Raw genomic sequence first — 22,760 nt, forward strand, 5'->3', positions numbered from 1 at the left:
TTGACAGTGAGGAGGTTTAAATGAGTGTTCTGTACAGATAGAGTACAACACTTAGAAATGCCTCAACATCGCAGTCCAATATAACTAACAGGAACAACTCACGGTGCTCACTTCTACCCAGGAATAAACACAATGCACTTTCACACTTCAAACTCATCTAAAATTAGTTGTTTTAAAGTGGGGGAAACTTTTCAAGGACCATGTTTTTTTTTTTTTTTAAACAGCCAATTAATCAGAGCCAATTTACATTGAACGATTGCCAGCTCCTTCTACCGCAGGACAGTACCGCAGAGACAGAGATGCAAAGGGAAATGAGAGAGAAAAGAGTGCTGACAGAGGCAACGCTCTCCTTTACAGACTGTCTCTGACCTTTAGTGGGAAAAAAGCTGGAAACAGATGATGTGAGTGCATGGAAAAGACAGGTCACACACCTCCATCGTTGCCTGTCCAACTGTTTTGTCTATTGTCTTTTGCTTGCTGTCCATTTCGTGCCAGTGCCAATATAACCTGACAAAAAGGTCTGCATCTTCGTCAAATATTTCTGCCCAACATCAGCCTTCTGGGTTGTCAAGGAAATAAAATAAAAAATAAACAATGGTTCACATGTTATGCAAAAACCATGCAAAGACGTGCAAAATAAAAGGGATGCAATTCACTGGTGTCCAACACGGCGGGATGAACAGTACGGTCTAAAATACATACGCTGAGGTGGTTTGAAATTGCCAAATGATTTCCCTTTATTTTGTCAAACTCCAATTTAAAGGCTGAAATATCCAGTGAGTGCAACACAAATATAATCAAATGTCAATAGATTAATCATGATTAATGACAGATAATTATAGTGATTGTTTTATATTAGAATACTAATGGTAATCTGATCAGGAACAAGGGATATACTGAGCCCGACACAGACAATCTAACAACCACTGCAGAGCCCCCTGAGGCCAATCCGTGTAATTTAGAGAATGTCAGAAATGACTGATGACATGCATTATTCCCCAGAGGTTTCTTAAAGTTTGATGACTGGCATGTCAGCTCCGTGTTTGACAGACAAGACAAGCTACTCTATAGTCCCTCCCCCAGTAGTAAGTGGGGTCAACCACGTCCTACTGCTGTCTCAGTGATGTGGTGTGTGTGTGATGTGTAACAGTGTTGTTATGGTACCTAAAGCTGTACACAAGTTTTTAATAACGTTGAAACTTATGACTCAGCAATTTTGCAGTCACATAACAGTGTTCAATATATCACTATAATATAATGCCACTCTTCAGATGACCGATGACCGGTGCAGATAATGACCAGGCCAAATTAACCTCAGTATGGACCTCTGCTGCCAGCAGTGCACACGTTTTTTCTCTTGGTATCTTCATCATCTGAACACTTCAATGAAAATGGCTCGTGCAGTTTGAGTTTCATTTCATTTTGCCCAGACATACTTAATAGGACTAATTTATGTTTAACTAAAAGCAATGGGCAATTTATAATAAGGAATGAGTCAAAAATATTTTCATAGTTTGTTTTAAGAGCCCGCTAATGCATCCTGTCGGCCCAGACAAAGTAAATATTCCCCCTTTTAAATTTTACCAAGATATATAAATTTGCCATCATAAACATTGCTTTATTTCAAATATAAATGGTATAGCTCATAGCCTATAGGTACAGCTCTGAGGTAGTTCTATTAGGGCTTCTGAGCAGCATCCAGCCACTGAAGAGAGACGTTTTCTGACATCACATCAGAGCTTCACATTACATTTCTACTGTCTTGTAAACCAGTGTTTTCCCAGAGGCGGCCGCATAGAACAGCATGCGCTCTCTTCTTAATACAAACATTGAAAAAAGAAGCTGACGCTCATAAAAAGGTGTGATATGTCTGACGACCAAGTTACAATGACAGTATTTATTTGGGCCGTCCACCGAGGTATACTCACAGCCACCGTGTTGATTGAGCAACCTTTTTTCAACACAAAAGTGTGATTGTTTAAAATAAAACCAACATGGATGCAATTGGAAATTATATAAATAACAACATTAATCTAAATGAAATAACTTATCATACAATTAAATTTTCAAACTATTAAAACAAACAATTGGTTGTTCTTATTAAAACATCGACAGATGTCCAATAGAATGATCACATCATTCAGGCATCCGGCCATTATCTGTGTACCCTGCATTGTGTCTGGCAAATCATTATAGTACTATCCTTAAATCAAAACCAATTAATCAGTTTAAAGAACAGAAACTCAATATCCAATTCAACATTCTTTTTCTATTGATATATTGAAGCTAAATAACAACAGAACCATTCAGTGTGAAAGGACCTCTTCTAGCCTTGACTTCTTGGAAATACTTTAGCCTTTAAAGCCTCTAGCTGGATTTGGCTACACGGCAGTGATCCCATCGCAAAATGTTCTGTAGCAATTACCACTGGAAGACTTTATTTACCATTACTTGTGTTATAGCACGCTTCAGCTAACCTCTCCCTGCTCTCTCAGAGTTTGTATGTGTCTCTCTCTTCAACCGACTGTTGTTAACATGACAAAAAGAGACTAATAATCCTTCAGAAATGTCAATTAGTTACTGCAATAGCTATATGCAACAGTGTTCATCTGCTAAATGTTACCTCAACTGCTTGTAGAGAAGGACCTGATACAAAACAATCCTCTGCTCCAGAGGTAATGAGTTATATCATCAACAATAGTCCATCTGATAAGGGTCTTTCTTATAACTTGGATTTAGGGATCACAGGGATTGTTCAGGAGGCCTATGAATCTCTCACTTTCCATTTTTACGGTGCTGACACATTCCTCTGGTGACAGAATTCCTGCCCTCAAAAAGTTCTTGTTGCTATGCAACTGATCTGCCTGGCACTGAGAATAATGCCTGCAACCTTACACACACACACACACACACACACACACACACACACACACACACACACACACACACACACACACACACACACACACACACACACACACACACACACACACACACACACACACACACACACACACACACACACACACCAAGCACTTTTAGCCTACAACCTGTGCTTGTAAAACGATTTATTAAGTCACTACCAACATCTTTAATCTGTGTTGTATTTGACTAAATAAGTATTTTGCATTACAGCGATTTACATTCTCTCCTGCTAAATGCTTTAACATTTCAACAGAGTAGAACAAAATCTATTAAATAGGAGATCAAACTGGTCAAACGGGGACCTGCAGTCTTTATTGAAAAAGGCAAAATGATTAATATTTAATCATATGAGCAACCAAGAAAAGTGCTGCTGTGGTGGATAAACAAAACATTTTAACATACTTGTGAGTATCAGCATGATTGCTAATAATTCTGCTACTTTGTTGTTTGTATACTTTATATTGATATCCAATAAAGGACAATTCAGTGTAGCTAGAAATAATAAACACATCATTTAGTTTAACAGAAAGTTATCGCTGGCAACAGTTTGCAATAATGAACCACATGACATGTTTATACCTAAAAAGAGCTGTTTTTTATATCCTGAGAATCAAACACTGACAAATGTAATATGCTAATCGAAATAAAGACAGAGAGACTAATATTGAATGACACCCAGGGAAGTAATCAGATAGAGACCCAATCCTTTAAGTCATAGAATGTATCACTCTGTTAAAACCATTTCTATTCAAAAGGAGGTTCTTAGGATGAGTCTTGTTAATACTTACTCCTGGCTTAGGGTTGCAGCTAAAGACGACGTCCTAATATAGCTTCTATATACAATCTGTGTTCACCCTTTTCTGAAATCCCTGCAATATCCGTCGGCGTTCTGCCAATTTGATACTCCATTACTTCAAAATACAGTCTACACTGGCCTTAAACAGACTCAATAAGGCCAAGCCTTGTTGGTGAGCAACAGAATACAGTCAACAAAACAGTAAAAAGCAAGATTAGCTCCTAACTCCCTTCAAGGGAGGCGAAGAGAGTCAGATTAGGTGACCAGGAAGCGTGTGATGAAGAGTGATGGAGTAAAGAGGAGAAACGAGGCTGCTCTGGGAATGCTGAGCTTTAGAGGACACCGTCTGGGACACATTTTAACCAGACCTGCCTGCTTTAGCTGCGTTATGCAAATAACACCGACTGGTGCTGCTAAGGAGACACACATGCAGGCTATGCTACATTGACATTCATTATCTTCCTATTGGAAGACACACTCACACAAACACACACAGTGAGAGCCATTTGCTCACTCACTGGCTTGCCACTGCAGAGCTTTAGCCCATCTTTCTCACGGTCAAACCAAGGGCATCCACTCCCCTGAAACAGTGCAGTGCAGCACAGGAGAGGAGAGGAGAAGAGAGGAGAGGAGAGGAGAGGAGAGGAGGTGGTCCCGTTAATGATCATGATCACATGCATAAGTATATCATCAGTTCTATAAACAGCTAAAAGAGATGATATGAAAAGGTGGATGTCATTTTTACCACCTGTATAAAGAAAAATATGCAGATACTGAAAGTATAATGAACATTACGGAAAGACGGTAGGAAACAGTGCAGGTAAAAGCAAGAAAGAAGAGAAGATAAAGGAAGGGAGAAAGGGCAGGACATTGCTGGGTAATGGAGATGATATGTTAATGTGCCTGCTACTGATGCACTGCAGCAAACTGCAGGAAGAAGGAGAAGGAGAAGAAGAAGGAGAAGAAGGTGGTAGAGGACGGGCAGATTAGGGAAAAGAGACGCGAGAAAAGAAAAGAAATAGAGGGGGAGGGAGAAAGACGATGAGGAGATTAGCATTATAAAAAGAGGGGGGAAGAAAGGGAGGGAGAAGATGCTGGGATGCTTGAATAAACGACAAGTTTACGTGCTTACATATGTATATATGTGTGTTTATTCTAATCAATAATTGAATAAAACCCTAAACACACACATGTTCATCATGAATGTATGAAGTATGCTTTAAATGGCATACTTCCAAGCTACCTGCCACATACCTGCAACATTGATGGCGTGACCACACTAGTGAACTATGTTCCTGCAGCCCATCAGTGCCGCTCACTGTCCAACTACACAACAATCCCAAACCTGCAGAGAAGCCAATCATCTCACATGTCGTTGTCAAGACTAAACTAAAGCAGAGAGAAAACTTAATGAAGAACGAGCAACTTCCTCTTAAATGTAACTAGTGCTGTGTGTTGTCCAGGCTCTGGTGATACAAAGAGGGTAAAAATTCATTAACGAAATACTGTAAGCAGGTTGATATATTGAGATGTTTTAATCATGAATTATTTTAGGAGACTTTTCCTACTATAAAAAAACACCATCATATGCTACAACAGGGTTTACAGATATGTCTTTTTTCCCTTTCGGGCATTTTTCCAAAACGTTATTTGTCAATGATGCTTTAATACTTTAAGAGTGTCTACTTTTATTGTTTTTGTGTATTTAAACCAAGGTGAAATTAAACTAGGTAATATGTTCCCTGTGTAATTGGCGTATAAACAAACCTTGTGCAACACCAATCAACCGTGAGTAACACCGATTAACGCGGCAAGCCATACGCAGCGTAACCCTTTGCCTGTTTGCTTGTTGCCAGAGTGGTACTGTGTTACTCTGTATATTGAAAAAAGTATTAGAAATCATAAAACCAAATTGTTGAAACTAGAAAAAAAGTCCCCACAAATATCCGAGGTAAACTGTCTAAAATAGTATGACAAGATAGTCCTGACGGCCTTACACAGGAACAACTTTAAAGGTGCAACAGAATGCATCTACCAGATGCGGTTTTACAGGCCCATTTACAACCCTATGATTTGGTCCTACCATGAAACAAGATGAATTGCCTTATTTGGGGGCTCATTTAAATAACTATGATGAGCTCTGCTCTGATTGGCTGGTTTGCAAGGAGCAATCCATGGCTGCCTCAGAGCTCACAGAAGTAAGTGAAGTTTGCGAAACTGTGAGGGATGAACCATGGAGGCTATTTTTATCCAACCTTACATGCCTGAGCCTTTATCGGAGGGGGAAACCGATTTGAAGAACAGCCAGTTGGTCGGAGATTGGAGAGCAACGTTACGGAGTGTGTTAGAGTTAGTCTTTCCAGTAGATGGTGTATGCAAATGTTGGGGCTGGACTACCGTGTGTGACGTCACACACAGGGATTGTTATAATTCGCCCGTTTTACCGCTGTGATATGCATATTCATGATTTGCACGTGAAGGAGGAAACAATGGTGTTTGAGGTTCACAGTATGTCAGTTCAATGTACCGAACTCTCCTTATTCAACTATGCCAAGGTAAATACAGTTTTCCATTCTATGGCAACTTTAAGAATAACATTTTGAAGGTTGCTAGGCGCAGTTCAGAAATAAATTTTCTTCAGTGCAGAAGCTCCATTGATGGATTCAAAAGTATACTCACCAAAGCCCCGATGACTTAAAGTCTACCGTAATGAAGGAAGCCCTATTAAAAATATGAATGATTTAAATGCCATGAGTGTCCCATTGCGTGACACATCTTTCATGACCTTATAGAGCGAGAACATCATCTCACACCCCAACGAGCAGCTCCCTCGTAATGCCAATACTTAAAAAGAATGAACAGCAGCATGCCTTTAACATAATGGCTATATTTATCTTTAGCAGTATAAGCTAGAGCATTGTAGAAAATATGCGGCACTGTAGCAAACAGTGTGAAATATGTAAGTCTGGCCCAAAGCAAGCGGGCTTCTCTTTCAAACCTTTTGTGAGGATGACATAAGAGCCGAGGTCTTTGTAGTGTGGACCTTTTACATGGAACATGAATGACTAGCATCCAAACACCCCTTTAGCTATAAGGGTTTCTTTATCCTGCATGCAAACTCATCAAGAGCTTCGGAAAAGGTGACAAAATGCATCCATTGCAACACGGGTCCTTCCAAAATGTAACATTGTATATTTACAAATCGACATATAAATCATTTTATTACACACAGAAAGGAATTCAACTGGTGGTCATTTTCATTATTGATAGTTTAGCAGATCAATAAAATGCCAAAGAACTGGTGAGAAAAATGCCAACCAAAACTCCAGAGACAAACTGTCAATAAGTTATTTTCCATTTCTGACATGTCAAACTGTTTGCCCCTAGTTTTAGTTTTTGAACTGAGCCAAGATACATACCTCCCGGCATCATCTCTCTGTGCAAATAACAGATCAAATGTATCTAAGAAATGTTCTTACAGGAGTAAGAAGGCAAACAAGCACATTTACAATAGTATTGAAATGTTCCCTTTAAGTAGGATGTTCACTGATTGTAATTGCCACCTAGCCATGCCTTTCAACTTTGTGTGTCTTATGTTGGATCTTGAACATCATAAACACCTAACATTCTCCATTAAGACATGAAGTAAAGATGACAGATCAATAAGTGATAACAAGTCCTGAAACACAACATATCTGGCAAAACATTCGGGTGGGTATGGGCTATGCATGCCCCATTAAATCCCTATACAGAAGTTAGTGAGGAGCGGAAACAACAAGATAAGATATGATTCAGCATGAGGGAGGAGGTAGGGGGAACACAATTATGAAAGGATGGACTGATGAAAGAGACCCATTAGAGAAGGAAAACATTAATAGAGGAACAGACAAAGAAATATGCAAGACATGATAAACTAAATTAAAATGGTTGAAGGGGATGTCTTTCTCAAAGCTCCAGTAGCTGTTTGACTGTGAAAAACAGCACAACTGGATCTACATAAAGCTACAGGAGTCCAGATTAAGAGAGAAAAAACAGTTAAAAATGAATAGAAATGGGATAAACAGCAAGTAGGTTTACGTGAACGTTAGAGCCGCTCCACCACAGCTTCAACCACGTTGTAAATAGAAAGTGGGCAGGGATCCAGTAAAACCTCTGCCGCAGAATAGGATGATACATAACTCTTTCTCTCTGTCCCGTTCACAAACGCACAATGAGCTGTGGCGGAACAATGATGTGAACTTACTTACTCTTGGAGGCAATAGGACTAAAAGTAATTGTGTATTACTTTGCAGGATATGGGTTGGTCTTGTGAATGTCAATAAACCCTTATATTCAATTTGTGAATGTTATTATCAGAGCAAATGTATTTATAACATGTGAACAGATTAATTACACATTGTTGACACCTCATAATTTACTTTTTTAGATGAACTTTTACAGATTCTTCCGGTCCAATCCATCAACACTCATTATTCAAAGGATGTCAGGCTCCAATTAATTGCAGATTGTATTTGGGAATATGGATTTTTAGAACTCTGAAGGACCTTTCCAAACAGACCAAAAGGCTGCTACCACAGACATTAGTTTTATCACAAATTCTCCTCCAGTGCCACATTGAAACTTGTACATTTAAATGAATCGTCTGGAATCAATGGAAGTATCAATGATTGCTTAAAACAGATGAGCATCAAAACACATTCTCAAAATAAGGGACAGCAACTGGTGAAAACTGGTGGCTTTAAACCAAATATTTTGTATATTGGACAATGTTTTGAAGCCAAAATCAGGCCAAGTTATGCAGTTGAAATTAGGATTTGAGTACAGCCTTAATACGTTAGGTCCATATATATTTGGACACTGACACAAGTTTTTTTTTTACCTGTTTACTGAAACATATTTCAATTATAGTTTATTTCCTGACCTTTTACATACCAAATGATGAATCCATTGATCGAGAAATTATTCAGCAGATTAATTGAATCAACACCAGAAATTCCTTGATGTAATCCAAAATGTAACTCATGGTGAAAGACTAGGAATTGTTTAAGCTTTAAATAGTCATGGTCACACAGAAAGAGGCACTTCTGGGAACACCTGCACAACAAATGCACACATGAAGGGATCTCTATGGTGGCTCCGCCCTATCTGTATTTGGTAATAACGAAGACACTACATAATCAATACACATGGGTTTTTTAATATAAGGACTCCTATCTAGATTATCAAAAAGAGGGAAAATCCATGACTTTGTTGAAGGAAGGGTTACAACATGTTTTGGCCAATGAAATGCATCTACAATGTTCTTTACTGATGGCTTTACTTTACTTAAAAGTTTACTTTAAACACTTAACTTTTAAGTAACTGTAACTCCTCTTCTCTTTCTCCAACATCCGAGCATGCTTGAATTGTTCTACATATCTCTCGCTAATTAACTAGGACCTATAACTGAACCGAGTAACCCCGGCAGCCCACTGGGGCAGTTGGCTATTTTAGGAAAAGTTTGCTGTTTAGTCAGCATAGAGATACGATGCATAGAATGGACACCCTTCCTCAGCCCCATCAGAAACAAAGACATCTGGCCGAGAGGAATATCTGCATCCCTGTATTTCTGTGGAGCAGGAACTCTGAGTGAGCACGAGCTCAGGTAGCTCCTCGCTGCTCCGTCCTGCGCTGCTCTGCGGTGCACTGAGTGCGTGGGTTCATTGATTGTATCTCTCCCCTGGCACTTTAATGGCCGTGGTACACTCGTCTCTGGACCCGGCATTAGCATGGTCAAGTTATTTCCTCTCAGGGGCTATTTCCACTGACCGAACAGGATTTTTCCGTTCACTCCTTCAAACTCGTGAAAGAAAACGGCAAGCTGTGTTTTTCCATTATTTCCTGTACACTGCCTAGTGATATAAGGAGCCCAGCACTTATGAATAAAAAATAATAACTAAGGCCATGAGATGAAGTTTAAAGCTCTGAACATTTCCAGTGAATGGGTTTTGTGCAGAAACCTTTGATGTCTAACTATTTTCAAGTTCAATGATGAAGTTCACTTTACTATTCTTGAACTTTCACCCCAGCATATTTTTAGCATATGAAGGACATGTTTTAACCCGTCAAAATAAATCTATAAATACATTTTCTCTGTGGAATTCCGATTAAAATAAAAGACTATTGTAAACTGTACAATCAAGGTATCTAAAAAACATCAACAATGGAACGATAAAATTACTGAATCTCCTACACACGGATAAAGGAAGAGTGACAGAAATAGCTTGAAGCTTAGGAGAAGGTTGGGACGAGGCTAAGTGAGAATGGAGAAAAAGGTATAAAAAAGACAGAGAGGGTAAAGTTGAGGCAGTAGGGCTCCATTGAGCAGCTTCTCCCCTGCAGTAAAGGATGGATTGCTTGGGGGGGGGGGGCTCTACACGCATTCACACACAAACACACACTATGCACTGCAAGTAATTGGTGTCATGAAAACTAGCCTGCCAGTCCGCCAGAAGCTAGTATTACACTTCGACCCCACACATCACCCCACCTTCTCCCTGCCCTCCACTCCCATCCCTCGGGTGCATTTGGTGCTGCACTTTTTGAGCATCTTCACTCCTCTAACTTCACGGACATGTCCTACCCCAATGACTCTTCATGACACCCAATAAGAAAACATGAGAAACCGGCCTTCCTAATGGTTGAGAATTAAAAGTATGTTGAATAGTCTGATAGTGAGAAATCTGGAAAACTGCATGTTAATGCTGAATAGTTCCTGTCCAGAATCAAAGAATACAAACACAAATCTGGAACAGATGATATTAATTACATTTTGATTAAAAAGGTAACTCCTGTTACTATTCAGGAAGCCCCCTGCGGTATGCCATTAGATTACAAAGCCTTTAAACAGAACATATAGCCACATGATGTCTCCTTAAAGACCAGAGCAGAGCGCAGCGGGCGGGCTGTGTACAGCAGTGTGCGGCGCAGGCAATGAATGAAGCAGCAGAGCACTTTGCAACTTCCCATGTAGGGGCAAAATGGGGCTTGGGCACACATTTTGTTACACATTTAACCTAATGTATCATCATAATGGGACGAGGCATGAATAAAAGACATGTAATTTAAATCCACCAAAATAAAGTTAATTGGCCATAAACTCAGCTCATCACCAGTAGCCAATGGATTCAATCCATCATCCAACTAACATCCACTTGGACATGTTTGTACATGTGTGACTCTGTGAGAGAGTGTGTGTTCAAGCCTCTCTCAGGAGACTTTCCAGTCCCTTCATGTTGTCACAGGGTTTGGCACTGGTCTTGTTTCTCCAGATGTTCCCACCATCCTGTCCTCTCTCTCTTTTTTTATGTCTGCCTACTCTCTGACTTTCCATTTTCAGGGTTGAGAAACTCACTTTTAAACTTTCCATGTCTTGCTGTCTGCTTCCTCCGTCAAAGGCAAACACAAACATCGCCCAAATCCACCCCCCACCCTCCTCATTTGTAACTGATGAGTAAGAGGAATGTTTTCACTGCAGACAAATATGTATCTTCATGTAACATTTCTCTGTACAATAAAGAGAAAGCATGGTGTTTTGGCAGGGCAGAAAAAGCTGTCTAGAATAAGAATTAAAAGACACTGTCACTAAAAGATTCTTCATTACGGTTTCAATAAGCCTTGTTGGTAACACGCAGTTGTGTTTTAAACAAAGGTTAACATACCTAACTGATCTCTGTACAGGTCAAGACAGTTTTTACTTTTATACATTGACACTGTAATAATAGTCCACATTGAAATGTTTTATATTCCACAAAGTCACTCACAAGCCAGTCATTGCTTTTAAACATCTAAAGAGCTAACCTCATGCTTCTTCACATACATGTCTAGGGAAGTGTTGAATATTGAGCCCATTTCAAATGTAGTTTGATTTATTGAGGCAACAGAGATGTCGAGTGTTACCACTGTAACACAGTAAGTGCAACTAATCCCTTTGTGCCTTCTCCATAGTGGAAAACACACATTCAAATTCAACAGAAATGCCATGGTTTTAAAAAGAATTTACTTACAGTGAAACAGCAGAGAGAGCAAAATGCAGTGACGCTGAAAAGTACAGTTCCCCCAGATATCCCTTTTGGTGCTGATGATAGTTGTAGTAGCAGGGCGGCCTGTCCAAGACTAAATATAACCTGGAGAGCTTGTAGCAGCAGCAGACAGCAGGCCGAAGTGGGCTTTTCCACGCCGCGTGGACACTGTATTTGCCATAAGCCAACTCATTCTGAAAGACTGGAAAGCTGCACAGCACAAGGAAGTACAAGAACAAGAAGCTTCACACTAGGGCTCTATCCCTAGAACAAATGAATGGAGGGAGGGAGGGAGAAAAGGAGGGAGGGAGGGAGAGATGAAGGAAGAGAGAGAGGCAGGGAGGGACAGAGCTGGTGTCGCGTATATATAGGACTTGCAGGCAATTCCTCTTGTAATGAAACCACAAACTGACACACACAGAGCCAGTCAATCTAGACAAGTATCAACATTTCACTCACAGGGATTCCTCTTGCTCGGCAGGCGGTGAGTATATGTTTGATTTAAGGTTTCTGGGAATTCTGGGGTTTGGGGGTAGGTGTTTAAACTTACAAAATGAAAAGTCAAATAATATTTCTAAGTCAAGGTCAAAGTGCAGGATTTGTAATTTTTCTCATGATTAAGCTATTTGCTCTAAGTAATGTTGCTACCTGTCCTGCTTCCTGTTCCTGTGATGTAATGTTGATAAAGCAAAGAAGGGATCACTGCCAGACCTTTGCTCAGTTTTCAACCTTGCTTTGATGTATTCCTTTTTATTACCAGCATGAACGTGAGATAAAGAAACATAGTGTGTCGAAAAACTGGTAATGTGAGTTTCATTTCAGCCTTAGGTTTTTGAAGGCTGAAGTTTCAAACTTGGCTTTATCCCTGACTTCAATTTATCACTTTTCCAAACTAGTAAGTAAACGAAAACGAAACGAAACAGTCAGTCAGGTTCACAGATCTCGCACGAACGCACACACACACACACACACACACACCAGAGATGGGGGACTCGAGTCTAGTGACTTGACTCGAGTCAGACTTAAGTCGCCAGATTGAGGACTTGTGACTTGCTTGATCAACAGTGAGAAAAGACTCGACTTGACTTGGACTTGCTACTCATGACTTGAGACTTGACTTAGACTTGCATGCAATGACTCGACAAGTCATTGCTCTCTTGGTTAATTGGTGAATAATAATAATAAAAAATGTTTTCGATTGGATGTTTCCTGTTGCATGTGGGCGAACCTGGCAACCAGTAATCTCTACTAGGTGATGCGCCCGCCATCTACAGTAGAGCGGTCGGGGTTTGGAAGATGGAAGGTGCTACCAGTTCTGCTGCTACTGCAGCCAGTGTTCCCAAAATCATAAAATTTGGATTTAAAGAATATTCAACTCAACAAAAGAAACGATTCGCCGTGTGCAAGGTGTGCAGCGCAAAAATATCCGACACATCCAGCACCACGTCAAATTTCATCCGCCATTTCCGACTACACAAAGAAAAGTAAGTAATGTCTAGCTAATTTCACATTATTTTTAATCTAACGTTAGCTGGCAGCTAACATCCCATATCCATCAGTCAAACGTGACAAGAGCTTACTGTTTGCATCACGTTAAGTTTTAATCATGTTGACTTAGTTTCACATTGATCCCGCCTATCAAATAACAGACAATTTGACTGAAATACGGCAGTTTATCTGAAATTGCCAGATTGATTCACTTGGCAGATCAGGTCTAGCTAGCGCTAGTTGCTAGTCCAAAATCTACCACATCAATGTAGCTGTTAGTTTGTTAGCGCTAGCTGCTTTTTTTTTGTTAAATCATAAAGTATAACAGCCAAACAACATGCCAAACCCTATTACTGTAAATGTATGTATAAGTATATGATATATGAGAGATGTGTGACATAAATGAGAAATGGGCCACTTTAAGTAAATCGTAGTATATAACATAGAAGTGTCTCCATTTCATTTCCGTATGGTATTTATTAATGGAATATTATGCAATGAAAACACGAGCTAAAAGTAGTTTTTTTGCACTTCTCCCCTCTGTCTAGATTTGAAGAGTACATCACTACTAAGGACACATTTGACACCACTCAGCCAATGATATCGCAGTTTATGACTTCAAGAACTCCAAGCAATACCTACAGCTTTAATCCACACAGCAGAGTGAGAGAGTGAGGCCTTTTTGAAGGAGTAGTGGACAAAGAAGTTGTATTTGTTCAAGTTCATTCCTTCTTGCACTTCTTTGTCTTCTGTCTTTTGCAACATATTGAAAAAATGGTTGTAAATAAAAGGAAGTGGTTTGCTGCTGTTCCCAAGATAAACTGCTGTGTTGAGTACTCTGTCTGGTAATTATTGTTTGGTACACCAGGCCCTGTAGTCGTTCCTAGTCATTCTGATCCTGCTGGTCCTAGTGAGTATTTATAATTATTCTTTAGCCTTATATCCCCTTCCTCTATTTGTTAGCCCTTTTGTGCAAATGAGGGCTACATAAAACTTAGGCTAGTCTCTTAAAGTTTTAAGATGGTTGTCTTCCAGCTTATTATATTTCTATGACTTGACTTGTGACTTGCTTGACCTAAGCTATGACTTGACTTGACTTGACTCGACTCTCACAAAAATGACTTGGGACTTGCTTGAGACTTGAAGGTTAAGACTTGAGACTTGCTTGAGACTTGCATATGTGTGACTTACTCCCATCTCTGACACACACACACACACACACACACACACACACACACACACACACACACACACACACACACACACACACACACACACACACACACACACACACACACATAAGTATCTTAATTAAAACTAAGAGTACTAAGCATTTTCTAAGTCTGGACTGGTTACAGATGAGGCGTCTCTCACTGGAGATAGCAGAGCGCAAACCTCTCCCTGCCAAAATGTTATTCTCGCAATTTGCATTTGGGAATGTGTTGGGTATCATCCCATCTGTTAAATTTCCACCCACTGTTACGCTCTTTCCAAAAAGATAGTCACCCTGGTGAAACGTGCATCAGCGGCCTCTCTGATGGATCGGGAGAAAGCGGGGACAAAACACGGATGGAATCCAATCCAACGCCGCAGTGGTCAGGACTCGGTGTATATGACCCCAGAACTGGCTATCCTGACGAACTGCTCTGTATGCAACGTTGTGCAACAGTGGTTGCGAGCGTGTTCAAAATAGAGCAGTAGGAATGGAGTGCATGGTCGCATTATTTTTACGTGTGTGCCTTAGCAAAATGCTGCATCTCAAAATACAGTAGGGGCCCTACTGTAGGGCTGTACCAATTAGTCAAATATTGATAAGAAATATCTGGTAAAGATTCAACTGTGGCACACTATGGAACAGCAAGTCTATTTGAAGTGAATGGCTTACTAGCTCTTTAGTTGGTTGCATTTTGAAGTGATGCCCCACATTGGATTCCAAGTATTTACAGAAGGATGGTTGTAAATGGAGCTGTTTTGTTCAGTTGCTTTTCACCGTGAGAAATATATATAGTTAAGCGAAATGAATCTGAGCATCTAAACGCTTACACACACACACACACAAAAACTGCTCACAGGAGGAAGCCTAGTGGCCAGCAGTAGAAGAATGTCGTGGGGCTGGGCAGCTGAAGATTTTCAAATAAAACATCATTTACAACAACCAGGAGGGGAAGTCCCTGGTATTTAAAAGCCACGTTAAAAGGAATATGTGGGTAGGTTATCTTTTTGAGAGGGATTTGTTTCTGTAATCAGTTAAGGAAGACAGAAAATGAATTTATTTTCATCAATCTCAACTGCTTTGTTGGATTAAAATTCAGTGTCAATGTTTATTTAGATTTTTGAGACTTTAGGAATAATATAATCTATATTTAATGTTCACTTACTAGAGCTTTCAACCACATACTATCATACAAAGCAATCTCCATGACAACTAGACAACCTAAACCACCTGTGAGATGTTGTTGAAAACTCTGCAAAAAAGCCAGAGGGGAGACTGACATTTACATGAGATTACACACTGGACCTTAAAGCTCTGTCTTTGTTAATTTGGAAATACCCCAACACCTATATTTGTGGGAAGTGATCTGGGTATTGAATCATTTGTCACTTAAATGTCAAATAGAGTAAAATATATGTTTTTTTTGTTGTGTCTTCATTGTTTTTCGTGCTCTCTCACTCTCAGAAAATAACAAATTACTAAAAGTGGAAGAGAAAGTATTTGGCCATTTTAACAACCAGCTGTGGGGGGAGCCACAAGGATAATCGTGTTGGACAATCCCCCCCTGAACAATTGTGTGTGCATGAGCAAGAGTGTCATATTCCTTGAGACACTGTATGTACTGAGCCTATTTTCAGAAACCTTGACACAACACACAGTGTGCATGCAACCACTAACACACAACTACACACACACAGTGCTTACATAGAGCAGAAAATGATGACACATGCGGCAGAGTGGAGGTCTTCCCATGCCCCCCCTTGCCCTTTCTGGTGGACTTGGACATCTCCCACAGGCTGAGCTGTAAATACACAGTACCCCCAAAACCCACACACACACACACACACACACACACACACACACACACACACACACACACACACACACACACACACACACACACACACACACACACACACACACACACACACACATACACACACACACACACACACACACACACACACACACACACACACACACACACAATTTGGCCGGACAACATATATCCTAACTTTTGACTCTTTAAACCAAGGAAAAGCTATTTATTCCCTCTCACTACAGCAAGGTTACATTCGAAATGAACTAGAAATTTAAAAAAAATACTTTATAACATTTTGCACACTGACCTGAGGAGGTCTGAAAAAGTAAAGTGTACATTACCACTTGCTGGGTAGCTTCCATCATCATTGGTAAGCTGACAGAACATCTGTAAGTCCAAACAGATCACAGCAAGAGTTTATGATATGTCAAGAGGGGTCTAATAGCTAAACCACACAACACAAACAAGGGTTTATTGAACCATTTGTCAGGAGGGAACCAGTTCAACTATTGGACAGTAAATGTGATGCATTTCAACACTGTGATGTCCAGCCAACAGCAAGGTGCAGTAAGTGAGTGTGGTGTGGGATATTGCTCTTCAGGTGGGTTTAATTGCTTCTGTCTGGTGTGAGTTGTTATGGGGAACACATGCAAACACTAAGTCACACAGACACTAAGATGTCTTGACGTATGATCAAATCCCTCTAGCCAAAAAAGCACCACATAAATGTTCATCAGTTCATTAGGGCAGCACATCAGTGAAACTGAGGCAGAACGTTCGTAATATATCGCCTACAGGAGGTCAAGAGGAAGTGAAGAAATGTATTCCTCTGCTCACAGTTGGGGCATGGATGTAGTTTTACAGTACACTGCTTATAGTGTTGCCCATCATCATGCATCTATTTACTTGTAGTCCTCCAGCGGCCACTGCAGTCAATTACTTTTCAAGTGAACTTTACCCAAAGTAAGGAAGAGGCTAGTGAAACCAAACAATCAGGAGTCACAATCACTTATTTTTTAAGAATACTTCTTTTACATTCACCATTACACTGCAGTGCAGCATTTGCTGTTGTACTCTGACCTTGCAGGAGCAGTGGGACATCAACAGCAGCTATACCCAAGGCTTAATAAAGTACTCAAGGTAAAATGCAATGGAAAATGCAATTCATTCCTGCTAATATTGCTACTAATAAGTGATTTGTTGCCCTAGGTGATTTTCTTTTTAGGCATTTTAAGTGCATAAATGTTGTGTTGAGTTTCTGTCATTCAAAATGAATGTGTGCCTTCAATAAAAGCCAACCATGCTTTTCAGATAGCCACCTGAATACTGATCGTGACAGTTTGGTACTGACTTATTAGCTCTGCATCAGTGTATACAGTGTTTACATCATACTGGACCACAACACATCGACGCAGCTTTGCAAAATAGGTTTCGCAAAGTCACTGAATGTGCAAGGATAACAATAACAAGTGTGTGAATTGTGTATATGACTGTATTTGTGTGTATTGTGCTGCCATATTCAAGAAATGGCATAAGGAGAGCATCTCCCACTACACTACACTACTAAATCAGCTCATATTGAAAGCAAGCGCTAAGTGTGTTACCTAATCCCACGAAACAAGTGTCACATGCAATGGCAACATTGGTTACACCGCATGTGGGGATATTGAAAGGTTTATCTGGGTCTTTTTTACTTTGAGATTAAATTCTAGGGTTTTAAAATCATCATAAGAATAACTGTAGGAATTGAAATCCATGAACTGCAAAGTAGGGATTCACTGGTCGAGCCACCAATGGAAACCGTCCAGCTGTCAGTCAATCAGCCAAGACCGATCAGTTTCTTATATCTGAATTCAAACAAATGGGCTAGGGTTAGCAAACCTTGCTAATAATGTAGCTACATGTTATGCTAACATGGGTTTCTAGCTACATTATTAACAGGAACCAGCATTGATTGCTAATTGGCGAAGAGTGGTGGAAACACAGACAGACAGAGAGAAAAGAAAAGGAAGATTCAAGATAAATATGATTGGCCAGGAGCGCTGTGAGCACAGATGCATTTCAAATCCCTTTCGCCCTGCAGGAATCCTGTTGCACATCTTTAGTGGTATTTAGAGAGTCTATGTCGTTTAAGCATTGGTCCTCCCGTAGTATTTATTGTGATTTAAGATATCAAAAAATGTATCAGCATCCAAGCGCAATAGAAGGGTTGCCACGATGACTATATGTGTGTGAGAACAGCCTGTTCTTGAAGACTGACAACCACGACAGCACAAGGACAACTTCAACGCCACAACAAATCCACACAATGACATATGATTGTGTCGCCTGCATGACCTTAGAGTAAATTACTGCAGACATCACTTCACACCCACAGAGGACAATGTCGGGCTGTTGATATTTTTGAAAGAGGTCGAGGTCTTTCACAGCACTAGTCCTCCTGAACAGCCTTTGACATGTTAAACTCATGACCTGCAGGATGACCCTGACCCAAAACCATTTCATATGTCTTTATTACCAATGTGATACTGCCAATTCCATATGAAATACCATGGACCAATCCCAGGTTATATTGCAGATACAAATGACATATGTGTTGTATTAATCAATGACACTGGCTCAGTCGGTCCCTGCCGCTCCACCAGCCTCCTCCTCTCTTTCCAAATGTTGATAATATAAGCAAAAAATAACTTACATTTTTGAAAACACAAGTTCTATACCACTATGTAAACATGTATGGTGCTCAACAATTGTCAAAATCCACACATATAAACAACCGGGCGTGAACAGAACATTAGCTGCAAGTGCAAAACCATCCTGACGAGGGTGCATTTTCTGCTTGAGCCCTGTGGTTAAGGTTTAATTATGTGCAGGGAAAATAACTTGGTTAAGGATAGGGAACATTTGGGTTGTTGATTATAGTCATAAATAAAATAAACCAACCTATAATGTTTGTACGAAACAGGACGCAAACATTGGATGTTGACCCTTCCTACCACACAGACCTTCTCTCTCTGCGGACTTTCTGGCTCTTTAACAACACTACAGGATTTCCTCTTTTGCTCCCTATAGGCACCATTTATCATTTTTTCTTCAGCTAGAGAGCTTTGTAGATTGAACATAATGTTGTTTGGGGTTATTTTCTGAAATGACCTATGCTCTCGATTATCTTGGGAGGACAGTTTTTAATAATATTACAAACACATCCAAAGTACAACCATAACAACTTAACGTAACATTGTCTTTTACATTTTTTCTTCTTTACCAATTGGCAAGATGTTCAAAAATAAAAGTATATCATTGATATTTCTGTTTATTTTGGATTACTGTATATTTGGGACTTGACACCATATTATTGTCAAAGCAGACAGTAAAATTATACAGCACTGGAAAATAAAGAGGGCGGATTCAGTCACTATAGTTTCACTGATTGCTTATTTTCTGTGATACTGGAATTTACAGTTACTTCTGATTGAATACATGCATCCTACTGCATGTTGACCTCTATAGTCTATAGTTTACCTACAGATAGGTTGATCCTTTCAAAACATAACCAGCAACAAATACAGAGGATCCATCTTCCATAAAACATCTCAGAAATCTGGTGCCTAATCTGTCCATCAAAGAAAATAGTGATTCAAGTGTGTTCCTGCCACCCTGCATTGGAAGTAAGCTTCCCTTTCACAAACATGATGTGCACTCACTTTAAACTTTAAAAAATGTCTCTTTCCTTTTTTCTTTTTTAATGCCACACAGAAATGCACAGTGAATTCTGGGGGAGTGCAACACAGAACAGCAAGTCAGCAGGAGGGAACTTAGGTGGCCAGTCAGGAGGTTCCTGCTGTGTCTCATACGAGGCAGGAATTTTAAGCCTAGGAGGTAGGAGTATCAAAAATCCCAAAAACAATGCATGTATAAAACATACAGAAACACACGATACTAAAAGCATTCAAAAGGTATGGACTGGTTACTATTCCATATACACGTTTGTTACTTACATTACTGTAATGCCAAATTCCTCGAAAATGAAATCCTGCAAGTTTGCACTGAAAGCTTTGTTGAGCAAAATGTTTGGCCTGAATGCATCCAACACAAACAGCCTACTGTAAGCTCTTTAATGTGTGCTTTTCTCTGGAGTCTAGATTACTCAACTGCAAGTGCTGAAGGTCTACTTTTGCAAAGACTTGGAAATCCGGCCAGTAAACAAGCATGGCCTAATTAGACATTTCCTACAAAATAAGGTAAAGGGTAGCACCAAGCTAAAAATGGAAATACAAATTCATTTTAAAAAGCAGCTGTTTTGTTCAGGGTATAATGTGAACAGTCCAACAGCCAAGTATTTCAGAGGCAATACTGCTGACATGAGAATGGTAGAGTGAAAGACATAAGAGAGGATTTTATATATTTTAAAAGTCAGAAAGAACATGTGCATATCCATGTTGCTATAAAACTGTTCACTAAAAAGATTTATAATCAAACTAAAATGCTGTGATCACATGTTTTTAATTAACACATCTGGACAGCTGAAACAATGGTGCCATTTCTCACTGTGAGATTACTCCGTGGTAAACAGGCCTTCAATCAAGCTACTGAGCGAGAAGGAGAGAGGAGGGGGTTGGAGATGAACAGAGAGAAAACACACAAGAAACATAATGAGGGACTGATTTTTCATCCATCTGTCCAGAGATTCTGGGAGGACCATAATGCCTGCAATTGTGTTTTTGATTTCTACAGTAAAATTGGTCACGGTTAAATCACTTCTAACTGTGCCATGGTATGCAAATGACAGAAGGAACACTGAATCTGCAACAGTAATTAACAGTCCTAAATGGCTTATTAGAATTCATGATTTTAATAGCCAATCAAGTATTTAATGTGCGTAACTTGAGTAAACATCATGCTTTTTTCCAGATTCAACCAAATGCTGGATTGAGTGTCAAATGTAGGCCACATTTCTTGATCAATCCTATAAGCATCCTTAGTCTAGGAGCTACACTACCTCCTCTATGTGTAATCAACACAAAAAATGCCCCCTCCTACTACATTGCAAACAAACAAGGTGAACCCTTAATGAACTGAAAGCATCAGAGGAGCAGTAGCGTCTGCCTATGAAGCTCAGATTTTGATATCTTGATATTTCTCTTTTTTACACTTACTTCATTGCTTTGTACAATACTCCTGTGGGTAGAATAGCATGTATTGTCTATGGTTTCACTGCAGGAATCATGGGAACATGGCAACCCTGATAGCCACACTTTCACAATGGAGTCAGGAACATACATCTTATATTTGGAAGTGTAACTACTGTACTAGAGTTGTAGGTAACCAACCAAAGCCTGGCCCACCTGTCTTCTCACTTAAAAACAAGTGGTTTGAAAATTGTAATATGTTTATGAAGTGTTTATAAAAACATTTTTTAAAGTGTTCACATGGTTGCATTTCTCACTCTATATAAAACCAGTGGGCGTTACAATTCTCAGTAACACAGTTACAACACATTTTAATCCGAAATGATGTGGTGTTTTGTTGTTAAGAATTCACCAACATCGCGAGACATTCTGACACCAGTGTGGGTAGAACAGTAACTCAGTAAGCCTCTTTACTATTGGTTAAGAGGGCTGCAGAAACAGATTCGAGATTGAGAGATGCAGGCTCACAGGCTCCTAATTTTCAGTGTACTGGCAGATAGATAGATAGGTTTAATTGATGAGCAGCAATAAACTACATTTTACCATTTAAAACCGTACTTTTGCAGTTATTTTGGTGAAAGTAACTCAAAGTAACGCAAAAGTAGTGTAACGCATTACAGTTCAAAGACAGTAAAAATGTAATGTAACTTATTACCTTAAAAAGACAGTAATAAGTAATATGTACTGTATTACATTTTGGAAGTTACTTGTAATATTTATGTGGAGTCTTGATTTGCATTAGTTCCACTTGAACACTGTTGTCAACTGTAACAATTAAAACTTCCAAAAATCACAAATACGGAGCCACAACTGGTCATAAGAATTACACATCTACAGTATAATACAACAATAAAGAATGACTGGGGCTATTTTTAATCCAAGCAATGGTTAATTGGCTATCATCGAAAAGTCAACAACAATTATCATTTCCATAAACTAATTGCATAACTTTTTACTGTTTTCAACAATTAAGGTAACCGTCAGTAAGAAAGACAGGTAATCCCTGATTACAGCTTCAATTGGGCCTTCAATTTCCTGAAAGGCAAAGCTGGCTTTTTTGAAGAATACTGAAGGATGTTTAACATCACACCTGTCAGTTGCAGTAAAGTGAAGATCTTTATCAACAACAATCAAGCTGTGACACAATATCCTAATACAAGTAGCTGATAAATTCATATGGTCTTGCTTTAAGCGAATTATGAAAATGATCTTAAGAAATATATATTAAAATATAAAACCTTGAAAAGAAACACCAACAATCAGAACA

At 39.5% G+C, this 22,760-nt stretch overlaps 1 protein-coding gene across 1 annotated transcript in view; it reads right to left on the reverse strand.

Annotated features, from left to right (window-relative positions):
- atp2b2 (ATPase plasma membrane Ca2+ transporting 2) overlaps window positions 1-16,198 on the reverse strand; it is a 97,618-nt gene extending 81,420 nt beyond the window's left edge. Inside the window, exon 1 of the mRNA XM_063911400.1 lies at window positions 16,187-16,198. The gene's annotated coding sequence lies outside the window, so the exon portion shown is untranslated. The remainder of the gene's footprint in view (window positions 1-16,186) is intronic.
- Between the last annotated feature and the right edge of the window lie 6,562 nt (window positions 16,199-22,760).

Source organism: Eleginops maclovinus, chromosome 20, assembly GCF_036324505.1.
Source record: "Eleginops maclovinus isolate JMC-PN-2008 ecotype Puerto Natales chromosome 20, JC_Emac_rtc_rv5, whole genome shotgun sequence".
NCBI classification, from domain to species: domain Eukaryota; kingdom Metazoa; phylum Chordata; class Actinopteri; order Perciformes; family Eleginopidae; genus Eleginops; species Eleginops maclovinus.